The sequence below is a fragment of the Pecten maximus genome, chromosome 14, assembly GCF_902652985.1.
Source record: "Pecten maximus chromosome 14, xPecMax1.1, whole genome shotgun sequence".
In the NCBI taxonomy this organism is placed as follows: domain Eukaryota; kingdom Metazoa; phylum Mollusca; class Bivalvia; order Pectinida; family Pectinidae; genus Pecten; species Pecten maximus.
Window position 1 is genome coordinate 18,268,430 of NC_047028.1, and position 14,992 is coordinate 18,283,421.

Here is a 14,992-nt window from a genome sequence, read left to right on the forward strand (position 1 = left end):
AATACCCAATTCGTTGTAGCCACGCAGAAGTGAAAACATCAAAGACATATGTACAGACATTTTTTGTGAAAATCACGCCACATTCAACTACAAAGAATCTGTTATTTGCAGTCGTTTCTTTGACTTTTAAGTTAATATGATTGATGAATTTAACAAATGGAAATATACTTATGTTATTTATTGTTATGTATGGAACATTAATGAATTAGTTCGGATTTCCATGTGTAACAATACCTTACATGACCATAATAATACTTTGTCAACTTTAATGAATTACAGAAAAATATAACTGCCGCCACACACTTTTTACTCAGTCGACACGAATACAGGAATAGAAATACAATGAAACATTATTAATAGGATTAGAAAAACGGTTGTCAAAAGCGAAAATCATGCATTTCCATCAAAATATGTCTTTACACCTATACATGGCCGTTACGTAACCGAATCTAGGCCAACTCATCCATCAAATCTACACGCAAACTAAATATATCAAATTAATAATGTTAGTATATCATTAACATCAATTTGTATTGTACGGCGAAATAAAAGCTCTACTTAGACTTCAGTAATAAGTATTGTACGGCGGTGGGAGGTTCTGGGTTTCATAGATCATTACAACTCTAATTAGACTTTATTAATAAGTTTTTACAGCGGCGGAAGGGACTAGGGCTTCATAGATCATGCCAGCTCTACTTAGATCTCAGCAACATGTATTGTACGGCCACAGTAGGGACATGGGCTTCATAGATCATTACAGCTTTACTTAGACTTAAGTAACAAATATTGTATAGCGATGGTAGGGACTACAGCTTCATAGATCATGGCAGCTATACTTAGGCTTAAGTAGCAAGTATTATACCAAGGCTGGAGGGGTTGGGCTTTATAGATGATGACTACTCTATCTAGACTTCAGTAACAAGTATTGTACAGCGACATTAGGGACAGGAGCTTCATAGGTCATAACATCTCTACTTAGACTTTAGTAACATATATTTTACCGCAGCTGGAGGAGCTGGGCTTCATAGATCATGACAGCTCTACCTAGACTTCAGTAACAAGTATTGTACGGCGACGGTATACATAAGGGCTTCATAGATCACGACAGCTCTACCTAGACTTCAGTAACAAGTATTGTACAGCGACGGTATACATAAGGGCTTCATAGATCATGACAGCTCTACCTAGACTTCTGTAGCGGGGGATGTTATCGTATATGTACTGACAGGTTAAGCTGACAGGGTTAAGCTTAACGCTAACTATATGTCATGTCTATATGTTGTGTCTGTACTATGTGTACCTGTGTCTATTTGACCTTTGCTAGTCTTCTGTTCACGTGTTCTGTCTCTGGTCGATGTTTTTGTCGTGCATTGTTCGTAGTCGCTTGCTTTTTCGTCAGTGTCTGTCGTGCCTGTGTATCCTCTGTCGTGATTGGTCCATATAGTTTTGTATTGCTAAAAAGTGGGATCAATTCAGGGTGGTGTATCGTATACTGGGCAGTCTGATGGATTAGTTTCCTGTGTGCTGTCACGTCTTTCTCGCTAGTACTAATGTAACGTTAGGGTATGTAGGGTCTTGGGTGGGTAGTATTAGTTGGGATGTTGGGTTTAGTTAGGTCGTACAGGTATGGGGGTGGTTTTAGGTTAGGATGTTTATTATATAGCTAGGCCTATGCTGCTGTCCATTTATATGTAATTTTATGTTGTAAATGTTTATGTCATCGTTAATAAAGTGTTAATTGTAGTTCAAGACGTTTGTTCTCTCTCTATACGACAGATACAAGTTACCCATCGAACCTGGGTTGTTGGTCCACAAGGGCGAGTCGGGTGCAGTTTGACGTACGCAAACTGGCCCCGACATGCTCCTGTTACAAAAGTGGTGTCGTTTTGACCAGAGCTTGTTCTGTTTATAGAGAGGAGGAAGTGTCTTGAATAAAATCCCTGTTACAAGTTGTTTAAATTGGTCAGTTTTATTAGTGATATTGGAAATAAACTAATAGGTACACCAATGGCACCGGGGCGCGGCACTGTAAACCGTAATGGCCGATAATCAAAATGTTCGAACAGTCGATAGTATTTCGAGCCTATACAATATTGTAGGGACGATGGCAACATAAGGCAATCGTAAATGTTCTGTAAAGAAGGTATTGAATTACGTGTAGATACAGAAAAAAACCTTTCATTTAACATTTAATAATCCAACACAAACAACACAAATTCTGTTAATTTTTATTAGTCTCTAGTCAATAAGTATTATGGGACACATGTAGACGTAAATAGAACGTCCCGTGAAGACTTGTCAAACGAAACAATGCCTGTACTACAAGCTCGTGTGTTTGATAGTCAGATAAATGTGGCACGAAAGGGAGAGTCGGAAACCACAAATGTGAGAGGAGTGGGCTCAACAGGGATATCCGGAAATGACACTAGGTATTATTTCCCATATAATTATCTCCTAACAGTGTAGAAATGGGAAGTTTTAGAGGGTATGTCATAATGAAGGTGTATAGAAATAGATGCAAGCCATTGAACTGGTCAAGTACCGGTGTATGAGCTGTATGTGTCAATGGAGGGGCAAACGAGGCTATCGGAAACATTGATTGGGTGAATGGGCCAACAAAAGTGTATACATTCCTGCAGGTGGATCTTTGGTCTCTCTCAGATCAACCAAAGTGTGGATAGCAGTCAATTTGTACATATAGGAGGATAAGTCGCCATGGGAGTAGGCGCACGACTGCTAGGTCTGACTTGGGAGAAATTGACGCTTCCACGGGCCATCGTTGTAGGGAAGAGGAGTTCCGGTCCAAGTTTAAAAAAAAAGGAGATGGATGGCATATTGCTACCAACGTGACCATGGACGAGTAAGCGGGGAGGAATCAGTAATCAACACCGATGACTGTGGCTACCACGACCTGATGAAGGAAGACCTAGGATGTGTAATTGAACTGTGCTAAAAATGCAATATTACCCGAGACATTCCGGAAGTACTATTCGTTCGGGTGTTTTCACTTTCATATCTATTTCAGAATTACAGACTTTATAATTGAAAATGTGTATGCCATAGTGATATATTTTTTGTTTGTTTTTAACTCTCAATTATATTTTATATGTATTTAACTTCATAAAAACGGGGGCTAACTTTTTCAAAGAAGGGAGGTGTGTAGCGGGGGATGTTATCGTATGTGTACTGACAGGTTAAGCTGACAGGGTTAAGCTTAACGCTAACTATATGTCATGTCTATATGTTGTGTCTGTACTATGTGTACCTGTGTCACTTTGACCTTTGCTAGTCCTCTGTTCACGTGTTCTGTCTCTGGTCGATGTTTTTGTCGTGCATTGTTCGTAGTCGCTTGCTTTTTCGTCAGTGTCTGTCGTGCCTGTGTATCCTCTGTCGTGATTGGTCCATATAGTTTTGTATTGTTAAAAAGTGGGATCAATTCAGGGTGGTGTATCGTATACTGGGCAGTCTGATGGATTAGTTTCCTGTGTGCTGTCACGTCTTTCTCGCTAGTACTAATGTAACGTTAGGGTATGTAGGGTCTTGGGTGGGTAGTATTAGTTGGGATGTTGGGTTTAGTTAGGTTGTACAGGTATGGGGTGGTTTTAGGTTAGGATGTTTATTATATAGCTAGGCCTATGCTGCTGTCCATTTATATGTAATTTTATGTTGTAAATGTTTATGTCATCGTTAATAAAGTGTTAATTGTAGTTCAAGACGTTTGTTCTCTCTCTATACGACAGATACAAGTTACCCATCGAACCTGGGTTGTTGGTCCACAAGGGCGAGTCGGGTGCAGTTTGACGTACGCAAACTGGCCCCGACATGCTCCTGTTACAAAATTGGCGCCCAACTAAAGTACCCACGGTGGTGGTATAAGGGTCTCGTGTGTCTTCGAGGGTGAAGACTTGAAAAAAAGGAGGGGGGGGGGGGGGGGGGGGGGGTGTAGCGGGACTGGACTGGGTCGATCATCGGTGACCAGGTAGCTCAATTGGTAGAGCATCCGGCTAGTGTTCGGAGGGTCCCGGGTTCGAACCCCGGTCTGGCCGCTACATTTTCTCCTCTCCTGTTACACTTCAGTAACAAGTATTGTACGGCGGTGGTATACATAAGGGCTTCATAGATCATGACAGCTCTACCTAGACTTCAGTAACAAGTATTGTACGGCGACGGTATACATAAGGGCTTCATAGATCATGACAGCTCTACTTAGACTTCAGTAACAAGTATTGTACGGCGACTGTATGAATCAGGGCTTCATAGATCATGACAGCTCTACTTAGACTTCAGTAACAAGTATTGTACGGCGACGGTATACATAAGGGCTTCAAAGATCATGACAGCTCTACTTAGACTTCAGTAACAAGTATTGTACGACGACGGTATACATAAGGGCTTCATATATCATGACAGCTCTACTTGCTCTACAGCAACATGTATTGTACAGCGACCGCCGTATAATATTCAGGTTACAATAGCATTCACTTATTGGACGCTTGTTAGATTTTAAAATACGAGACTATGTATATGTGAAAACACATTTGCTCAAATGTCAAGTCTGCACCCTGTTTTGAGGAAATAATAAATTGTTAAAAAGTATTTGATTACATTGTTTTGAATAAATACATTGTAATTGTTATTGAGATTCACTTAACAAATATTGTCTATGAGGAATCCCCAATGCGTTGTAGCCACGCAGACAAAGTGTAAACACCAAAGACATATCAAAAATAAAAATCTAAGACAACTAATCCGTCAAAGTTAAACGCTTACATTCGCACGAGCAATAAATAGATATACTATAAACTGCCGTTATCAAGGAACATTCATCTTTAATCTACCAAATTGCTACATACGAATTGTTACATCCAAAACACAATATCCCGTGAAAACATCGCCGAATCCTTCATCAGGACACCATTTTTCAAATTGCTCCCTCAGCCTGTCAAGATTCCTCATTTACATACGGGGTGGAAGGGTCATGCTATTATATAATCGGCTGTCTCCAGGTGCACTTTTGGGGGCCATCTCCGCATGGATTTTCATAACCCGCATATTGTCCGGAAAACGCATTAGGCCATTTGAAGAGTTTCGTCTAATTTACAATTATTTGAAAAATTTCGTCGAATGAACGATGCTTTATAATCATGAATCACATATGTATAGGCCTCGACATTTCATACTTAAAAAAAAGAAAGGGGGCAGGATTGATTAGCATATTTTTTCAGAAAGGTCGAACAAAATGCGTATTTATATGATTATATGATCGCCCGTTTGCTGAAATCAGGATAAGACTGTATCAGGTTACTGGTAGTATACCAACATTGCTTACTTCAGACCTGTTTATTTATTTCCACAAATTTTGCAACTGTCATGTCGTCCTAAAATACGAAGATCATACTTCAGACCTGCCAAACGATTTGTACATTATATGATCAATCTATAATTATTTCATGAGTCCCACAATGTTAGATATTCTCAGAGTTACATTAAAATTATACAATATAAATATAGGACACCTTTTTAACAAATTACACGAACCGACGGTTGCAAACTGCTGATTTTCAAACTACAGTCAATTTCAATTAGGCCTAGAAAAAATAACCTTGAAATTTACCGGAAATGTGTGGTCTATATATTTTTAACTAGTCATGTGGGGGCTCATGATATTTTTTTAATTACAGACAGGCATAACCGTATAGAAATGACAAGTTCAATTTGAAAACAAAATATAAAATAACTATCAGCTATTACCCCATCAAAATGTTAACAACTTCGCAAAATTCTAACCGGTACTGCCAGTGCATGGCATACATATAACGCCGAGACCCACTCTTGGCCAATTTATTGAGCACCGTTACATGCAATCTTTTGATTTCTAAACGAAGTTTCAACAATACCAAAATGATGTATTTAAAAAAAAAAGGACAATCGCATCACTAGCATAGAAACATGTTTTTTAATTAGTCCGTGATCTCACATACAACGACCTGTACATGCCATATAAAACAAAGTATGCCGAGGTGACCCTTAAAAGTGACCTGGTGACAGTCGATTAGATAAGTGCCTTGCCTTTCAACAACGTATGTAAATGGTAAATGAGGAATCTGGACAGACTGAGGAAGTCGTTTGAAAAATGGTGGCCTGAATGAGGAATTTGGCGATGTTTTCACGGATTATTGTTTTGGATGTAACAATTCGCATTGAGTGATGCGGTAGGCTAAGATTAATGTTTCTAGATGACAGTAGTATAATAGTATCCGCCGTGTCAGTTTGAATAATTGTATTTTTAGTCGATTGAAGTGAGGTGGGGTGCCGCTTCCCTCGTAGCGGAGTTGCCAACCTTTCACGGTACAAATACTACTGCCATAAAAAAAAAATTAAAAATAAAAATCCAGTTTTCTATGCAAGTGCCTGTGATATAGACTTCAAATCCAGTCAAAACAGTGATGTATAAATTCCTACCATGGTGCAATTTAACAGAATTAACTTTTAGTCCGTAACATTACAAACCATAAGACTTGCGGTTGATATATAATTTGTTCAGCTGTTTTTAAACTTCAACAACACATGCGAATGATGCATGTTTCAGGAGGACATAATTAGCTCAATTGTTTCGCATATATTGTAAAAAAAGAGCCAAATAGTTTTGCTCAAAAATGTCTAAAGCACAAAATAGGATAATTGGTATTTGTCTTCATAATATGTATAAACACTGTTTTTATTTTAAAATATAATGCAAATAGCGGTTATGAATGATATCACACAAACATCGCAAATAAGGAGGTGTTTAAAACATCAAAAATGTTCTTATTAGACACTTTTAATAACTCTAGAGATGGCAATAAGACTGCTTTTAGAAAACAAAACAATATTCAACGGATCGGTTTGGGGTAAAATATGCATATTTCTGAAAAATGCCCCAAACTGAACAGTTTAACAATTTATCTTTAAACGCTCCTACTTACTGTGATCAGATATCTTAAACGTATGATATAGGGACATTTGTATTGATTGATATGCCTCCCTTTATGCCATATTAATGAAATGTTATTCACAGGCACCTTTTGAATTTCAAGGTCAAAACAAAGTAAATGTTTATATGTACATAAAATCAAAACCAGTCAAACAAAAGTTCCTACCTGTGCTAAAGATACTTGTGAGCATAACACCTTCGTTAGTTTTCAGGTTTAGTTATTTGTGTGACTAAGAATTATTCCATGCTACATCTTACCACAAAGTGACTCTACAGAACTGTTGGGATCTACAGGAAATTATTGGTAATTTTAAGAAACCACCTGTTCAGACAACATTTTGGTATATCACTTGACTACTTTTAAGCAAAATAGATATATTTATTTGTATTTGAAATTCAACATTATTCTGCTCTATAGATAGCTCTTAATTGTATTGTTGTTAATTAGTAATTGTTATTGAGCTTCACTTAACGAATATTGTCTGTGATGAATACCCAATTCGTTGTAGCCACGCAGAAGTGAAAACATCAAAGACATAATTATGTACAGACATTTTTTGTGAAAATCACGCCACATTCAACTACAAAGAATCTGTTATTTGCAGTCGTTTCTTTGACTTTTAAGTTAATATGATTGATGAATTTAACAAATGGAAATATACATATGTTATTTATTGTTATGCATGGAACATTAATGAATTAGTTCGGATTTTCATGTGTAACAATACCTTACATGACCATAATAATACTTTGTCAACTTTAATGAATTACAGAAAAATAAAACTGCCTCCACACACTTTTAACTCAGTCGACACGAATACAGGAATAGAAATACAATGAAACATTATTAATAGGATTAGAAAAACGGTTGTCAAAAGCGAAAATCATGCATTTCCATCAAAATATGTCGTTACACCTATACATGGCCGTTACGTAACCGAATCTAGGCCAATTCATCCATCAAATCTACACGCAAACTAAATATATCAAATTAATAATGTTAGTATATCATTAACATCAATTTGTATTGTACGGCGAAATAAAAGCTCTACTTAGACTTCAGTAATAAGTATTGTACGGCGGTGGGAGGTGCTGGGTTTCATAGATCATTACAACTCTAATTAGACTTTATTAATAAGTTTTTACAGCGGCGGAAGGGACTAGGGCTTCAGAGATCATGCCAGCTCTACTTAGACCTCAGCAACATGTATTGTACGGCCACAGTAGGGACATGGGCTTCATAGATCATTACAGCTTTACTTAGACTTAAGTAACAAATATTGTATAGCGATGGTAGGGACTACAGCTTCATAGATTATGGCAGCTATACTTAGGCTAAAGTAGCAAGTATTATACCGAGGCTGGAGGGGTTGGGCTTTATAGATGATGACAACTCTACTTAGATTTCAGTAACAAGTATTGTACAGCGGCATTAGGGACTGGAGCTTCATAGGTCATAACAACTCTACTTAGACTTTAGTAACATATAGTTTACCGCAGCTGGAGGGGCTGGGCTTCATAGATCATGACAGCTCTACCTAGACTTCAGTAACAAGTATTGTACGGCGACGGTATACATAAGGGCTTCATAGATCATGACAACTCTACTTAGACTTCAGTAACAAGTATTGTACGGCGACGGTATACATAAGGGCTTCATAGATCACGACAGCTCTACCTAGACTTCAGTAACAAGTATTGTACAGCGACGGTATACATAAGGGCTTCATAGATCATGACAGCTCTACCTAGACTTCTGTAGCGGGGGATGTTATCGTATATGTACTGACAGGTTAAGCTGACAGGGTTAAGCTTAACGCTAACTATATGTCATGTCTATATGTTGTGTCTGTACTATGTGTACCTGTGTCTATTTGACCTTTGCTAGTCTTCTGTTCACGTGTTCTGTCTCTGGTCGATGTTTTTGTCGTGCATTGTTCGTAGTCGCTTGCTTTTTCGTCAGTGTCTGTCGTGCCTGTGTATCCTCTGTCGTGATTGGTCCATATAGTTTTGTATTGTTAAAAAGTGGGATCAATTCAGGGTGGTGTATCGTATACTGGGCAGTCTGATGGATTAGTTTCCTGTGTGCTGTCACGTCTTTCGCGCTAGTACTAATGTAACGTTAGGGTATGTAGGGTCTTGGGTGAGTAGTATTAGTTGGGATGTTGGGTTTAGTTAGGTAGTACAGGTATGGGGGTGGTTTTAGGTTAGGATGTTTATTATATAGCTAGGCCTATGCTGCTGTCCATTTATATGTAATTTTATGTTGTAAATGTTCATGTCATCGTTAATAAAGTGTTAATTGTAGTTCAAGACGTTTGTTCTCTCTCTATACGACCGATACAAGTTACCCATCGAACCTGGGTTGTTGGTCCACAAGGGCGAGTCGGGTGCAGTTTGACGTACGCAAACTGGCCCCGACATGCTCCTGTTACAAAAGTGGTGTCGTTTTGACCAGAGCTTGTTCTGTTTATAGAGAGGAGGAAGTGTCTTAAATAAAATCCCTGTTACAAGTTGTTTAAATTGGTCAGTTTTATTAGTGATATTGGAAATAAACTAATAGGTACACCAATGGTACCGGGGCGCGGCACTGTAAACCGTAATGGCCGATAATCAGAATGTTCGAACAGTCGATAGTATTTCGAGCCTATACAATATTGTAGGGACGATGGCAACATAAGGCAATCGTAAATGTTCTGTAAAGAAGGTATTGAATTACGTGTAGATACAGAAAAAAACCTTTCATTTAACATTTAATAATCCAACACAGACAACACAAATTCTGTTAATTTTTATTAGTCTCTAGTCAATAAGTATTATGGGACACATGTAGACGTAAATAGAACGTCCCGTGAAGACTTGTCAAACGAAACAATGCCTGTACTACAAGCTCGTGTGTTTGATAGTCAGATAAATGTGGCACGAAAGGGAGAGTCGGAAACCACAAATGTGAGAGGAGTGGGCTCAACAGGGATATCCGGAAATGACACTAGGTATTATTTCCCATATAATTATCTCCTAACAGTGTAGAAATGGGAAGTTTAAGAGGGTATGTCATAGTGAAGGTGAATAGAAATAGATACAAGCCATTGAACTGGTCAAGTACCGGTGTATGAGCTGTATGTGTCAATGGAGGGGCAAACGAGGCTATCGGAAACATTGATTGGGTGAATGGGCCAACAAAAGTGTATACATTCCTGCAGGTGGATCTTTGGTCTCTCTCAGATCAACCAAAGTGTGGATAGCAGTCAATTTGTACATATAGGAGGATAAGTCGCCATGGGAGTAGGCGCACGACTGCTAGGTCTGACTTGGGAGAAATTGACGCTTCCACGGGGCATCGTTGTAGGGAAGAGGAGTTCCGGTCCAAGTTTTAAAAAAAAGGAGATGGATGGCCTATTGCTACCAACGTGACCATGGACGAGTAAGCGGGGAGGAATCAGTAATCAACACCGATGACTGTGGCTACCACGACCTGATGAAGGAAGACCTAGGATGTGTAATTGAACTGTGCTAAAAATGCAATATTACCAGAGACATTCCGGAAGTACTATTCGTTCGGGTGTTTTCACTTTCATATCTATTTCAGAATTACAGACTTTATAATTGAAAATGTGTATGCCATAGTGATATATTTTTTGTTTGTTTTTAACTCTCAATTATATTTTATATGTATTTAACTTCATAAAAACGGGGGCTAACTTTTTCAAAGAAGGGAGGTGTGTAGCGGGGGATGTTATCGTATATGTACTGACAGGTTAAGCTGACAGGGTTAAGCTTAACGCTAACTATATGTCATGTCTATATGTTGTGTCTGTACTATGTGTACCTGTGTCACTTTGACCTTTGCTAGTCCTCTGTTCACGTGTTCTGTCTCTGGTCGATGTTTTTGTCGTGCATTGTTCGTAGTCGCTTGCTTTTTCGTCAGTGTCTGTCGTGCCTGTGTATCCTCTGTCGTGATTGGTCCATATAGTTTTGTATTGTTAAAAAGTGGGATCAATTCAGGGTGGTGTATCGTATACTGGGCAGTCTGATGGATTAGTTTCCTGTGTGCTGTCACGTCTTTCGCGCTAGTACTAATGTAACGTTAGGGTATGTAGGGTCTTGGGTGGGTAGTATTAGTTGGGATGTTGGGTTTAGTTAGGTCGTACAGGTATGGGGGTGGTTTTTGGTTAGGATGTTTATTATATAGCTAGGCCTATGCTGCTGTCCATTTATATGTAATTTTATGTTGTAAATGTTTAAGTCATCGTTAATAAAGTGTTTATTGTAGTTCAAGACGTTTGTTCTCTCTCTATACGACAGATACAAGTTACCCATCGAACCTGGGTTGTTGGTCCACAAGGGCGAGTCGGGTGCAGTTTGACGTACGCAAACTGGCCCCGACATGCTCCTGTTACAAAATTGGCGCCCAACTAAAATACCCACGGTGGTGGTATAAGGGTCTCGTGTGTCTTCGAGGATGAAGACTTGAAAAAAAAAGGAGGGGGGTGTGTAGCGGGACTGGACTGGGTCGATCATCGGTGACCAGGTAGCTCAATTGGTAGAGCATCCGGCTAGTGTTCGGAGGTCCCGGGTTCGAACCCCGGTCTGGCCGCTACATTTTCTCCTCTCCTGTTACACTTCAGTAACAAGTATTGTACGGCGACGGTATACATAAGGGCTTCATAGATCATGACAGCTCTACCTAGACTTCAGTAACAAGTATTGTACGGCGACGGTATACATAAGGGCTTCATAGATCATGACAGCTCTACTTAGACTTCAGTAACAAGTATTGTACGGCGACTGTATGAATCAGGGCTTCATAGATCATGACAGCTCTACCTAGACTTCAGTAACAAGTATTGTACGGCGACGGTATACATAAGGGCTTCAAAGATCATGACAGCTCTACTTAGACTTCAGTAACAAGTATTGTACGGCGACGGTATACATAAGGGCTTCATAGATCATGACAGCTCTACTTGCTCTACGGCAACATGTATTGTACAGCGACTGCCGTATAATATTCAGGTTACAATAGCATTCACTTATTGGACGCTTGTTAGATTTTAAAATACGAGACTATGTATATGTGAAAACACATTTGCTCAAATGTCAAGTCTGCACCCTGTTTTGAGGAAATAATAAATTGTTAAAAAGTATTTGATTACATTGTTTTGAATAAATACATTGTAATTGTTATTGAGATTCACTTAACAAATATTGTCTATGAGGAAACCCAATGCGTTGTAGCCACGCAGACAAAGTGTAAACACCAAAGACATATCAAAAATAAAAATCTAAGACAACTAATCCGTCAAAGTTAAACGCTTACATTCGCACGAGCAATAAATAAATATACTATAAACTGCCGTTATCAAGGAACATTCATCTTTAATCTACCAAATTGCTACATACGAATTGTTACATCCAAAACACAATATCCCGTGAAAACATCGCCGAATCCTTCATCAGGACACCATTTTTCAAATTGCTCCCTCAGCCTGTCAAGATTCCTCATTTACATACGGGGTGGAAGGGTCATGCTATTATATAATCGGCTGTCTCCAGGTGCACTTTTGGGGGCCATCTCCGCATGGATTTTCATAACCCGCATATTGTCCGGAAAACGCATTAGGCCATTTGAAGAGTTTCGTCTAATTAACGATTATTTGAAAAATTTCGTCGAATGAACGATGCTTTATAATCATGAATCACATATGTATAGGCCTCGACATTTCATACTTAAAAAAAAGAAAAGGGGCAGGATTGATTAGCATATTTTTTCAGAAAGGTCGAACAAAATGCGTATTTATATGATTATATGATCGCCCGTTTGCTGAAATCAGGATAAGACTGTATCAGGTTACTGGTAGTATACCAACATTGCTTACTTCAGACCTGTTTATTTATTTCCACAAATTTTGCAACTATCATGTCGTCCTTAAATACGAAGATCATACTTCAGACCTGCCAAACGATTTGTACATTATATGATCAATCTATAATTTATTTCATGAGTCCCACAATGTTAGATATTCTCAGAGTTACTTTAAAATTATACAATATAAATATAGGACACCTTTTTAACAAATTACACGAACCGACGGTTGCAAACTGTTGATTTTCAAACTACAGTCAATTTCAATTAGGCCTACAAAAAATAACCTTGAAATTTACCGGAAATGTGTGGTCTTTATATTTTTAACTAGTCATGTGGGGGCTCATGATATTTTTTTAATTACAGACAGACATAACCGTACAGAAATGACAAGTTCAATTTGAAAACAAAATATCAAATAACTATCAGCTATTCCCCCATCAAAATGTTAACAACTTCGCAAAATTCCAATCGGTACTGCCAGTGCATGGCATACATATAACGCCGAGACCCTCTCTTGGCCAATTTATTGAGCACCGTTACATGCAATCTTTTGATTTCTAAACGAAGTTTCAACAATACCGAAATGATGTATTTAAAAAAAAAAGGACAATCGCATCACTGGCATAGAAACATGTTTTTTTTTATTAGTCCGTGATCTCACATACAACGACCTGTACATGCCATATAAAACAAAGTATGCCGAGGTGACCCTTAAAAGTGACCTGGTGACAGTCGATTAGATAAGTGCCTTGCCTTTCAACAACGTATGTAAATGGTAAATGAGGAATCTGGACAGACTGAGGGAATCGTTTGAAAAATGGTGGCCTGAATGAGGAATTTGGCGATGTTTTCACGGATTATTGTTTTGGATGTAACAATTCGCATTGAGTGATGCGATAGGCTAAGATTAATGTTTCTAGATGACAGTAGTATAATAGTATCCGCCGTGTCAGTTTGAATAATTGTATTTTTAGTCGATTGAAGTGAGTTGGGGTGCCGCTGCCCTCGTAGCGGAGTTGCCAACCTTTCACAGTACAAATACTGCTGCCATAAAAAAAAAAAAAAAAAAAAATAAAAATCCAGTTTTCTATGCAAGTGCCTGTGATATAAACTTCAAATCCAGTCAAAACAGTGATATTTTATAATCCTATAAATTCTTATCATGGTGCAATTTAACAGAATTAACTTTTAGTCTGTATCATTACAAACCATGAGACTTGATATATAATTTGTTAAGCTGTTTTTAAATTTCAACAACACATGCGAATAATGCATGTTTCAGGAGGACATAATTAGCTCAATTGTTTCGCATATATTGTAAAAAACAGCCAAGTAGTTTTGCTCAAAAATGTCTAAAGCACAAAATAGGATAATTGGTATTTGTCTTCATAATATGTATAAACACTGTTTTTATTTTAAAATTGTAATGCAAATGGTGGTTATGAATGATATCACACAAATATGGAAAATAAGGAGGTGTTTCCAACATCAAAATTGTTCTTATTTGACACTATTAAGAACTCTAGAGATGGCAATAAGACTGCTTTTAGAAGAAAAAACAATATTCAACGGATCGGTTTGGGGTAAAATATGCATATTTCTGAAAAATGCCCCAAACTGAGCAGTTTAACAATTTATCTTTAAGGTTGCTACTTACTGTGATCAGATGTCTTAAAAGTGTGATATAGGGGCATTTTTATTGATTGACATGCCTCCCTTTATGCCATATTTATGTAATGTTATTCACAGGCACCTTTTGCATTTCAAGGTCAAAACAAAGTAAGTGTTTATATGTACATAAAATCAAATCCAGTCAAACAAATTTTCCTACCCTGTGCTAAAGATAATTGTGAGCATAACACCTTCGTTAGTTTTCAGGTTTAGTTATTTGTGTGACTAAGAATTATTCCATGCTACATCTTACCACAAAGTAACTCTACAGAACTGTTAGGATATACAGGAAATTATTGATAATTTTAAGAAACTACCTGTTTAGACAACATTTTGGTATATCACTTGACTACTTTTAAGCAAAATAGATATATTTATTTGAATTTGAAATTCAAAATTATTCTGCTCTATAGATAGCCCTTAATTGTATTGTTGTTAATTAGTAATTGTTATTTATTGAGCTTCACTTAACGAATATT

At 37.9% G+C, this 14,992-nt stretch overlaps 1 non-coding gene across 1 annotated transcript; it reads left to right on the forward strand.

The window, feature by feature from the left end:
- Positions 1-3,973: 3,973 nt before the first annotated feature.
- Positions 3,974-4,046, forward strand: Trnat-agu. The gene has a single exon. It is a non-coding gene; the product is annotated as a tRNA-Thr (tRNA).
- Positions 4,047-14,992: the final 10,946 nt, after the last annotated feature.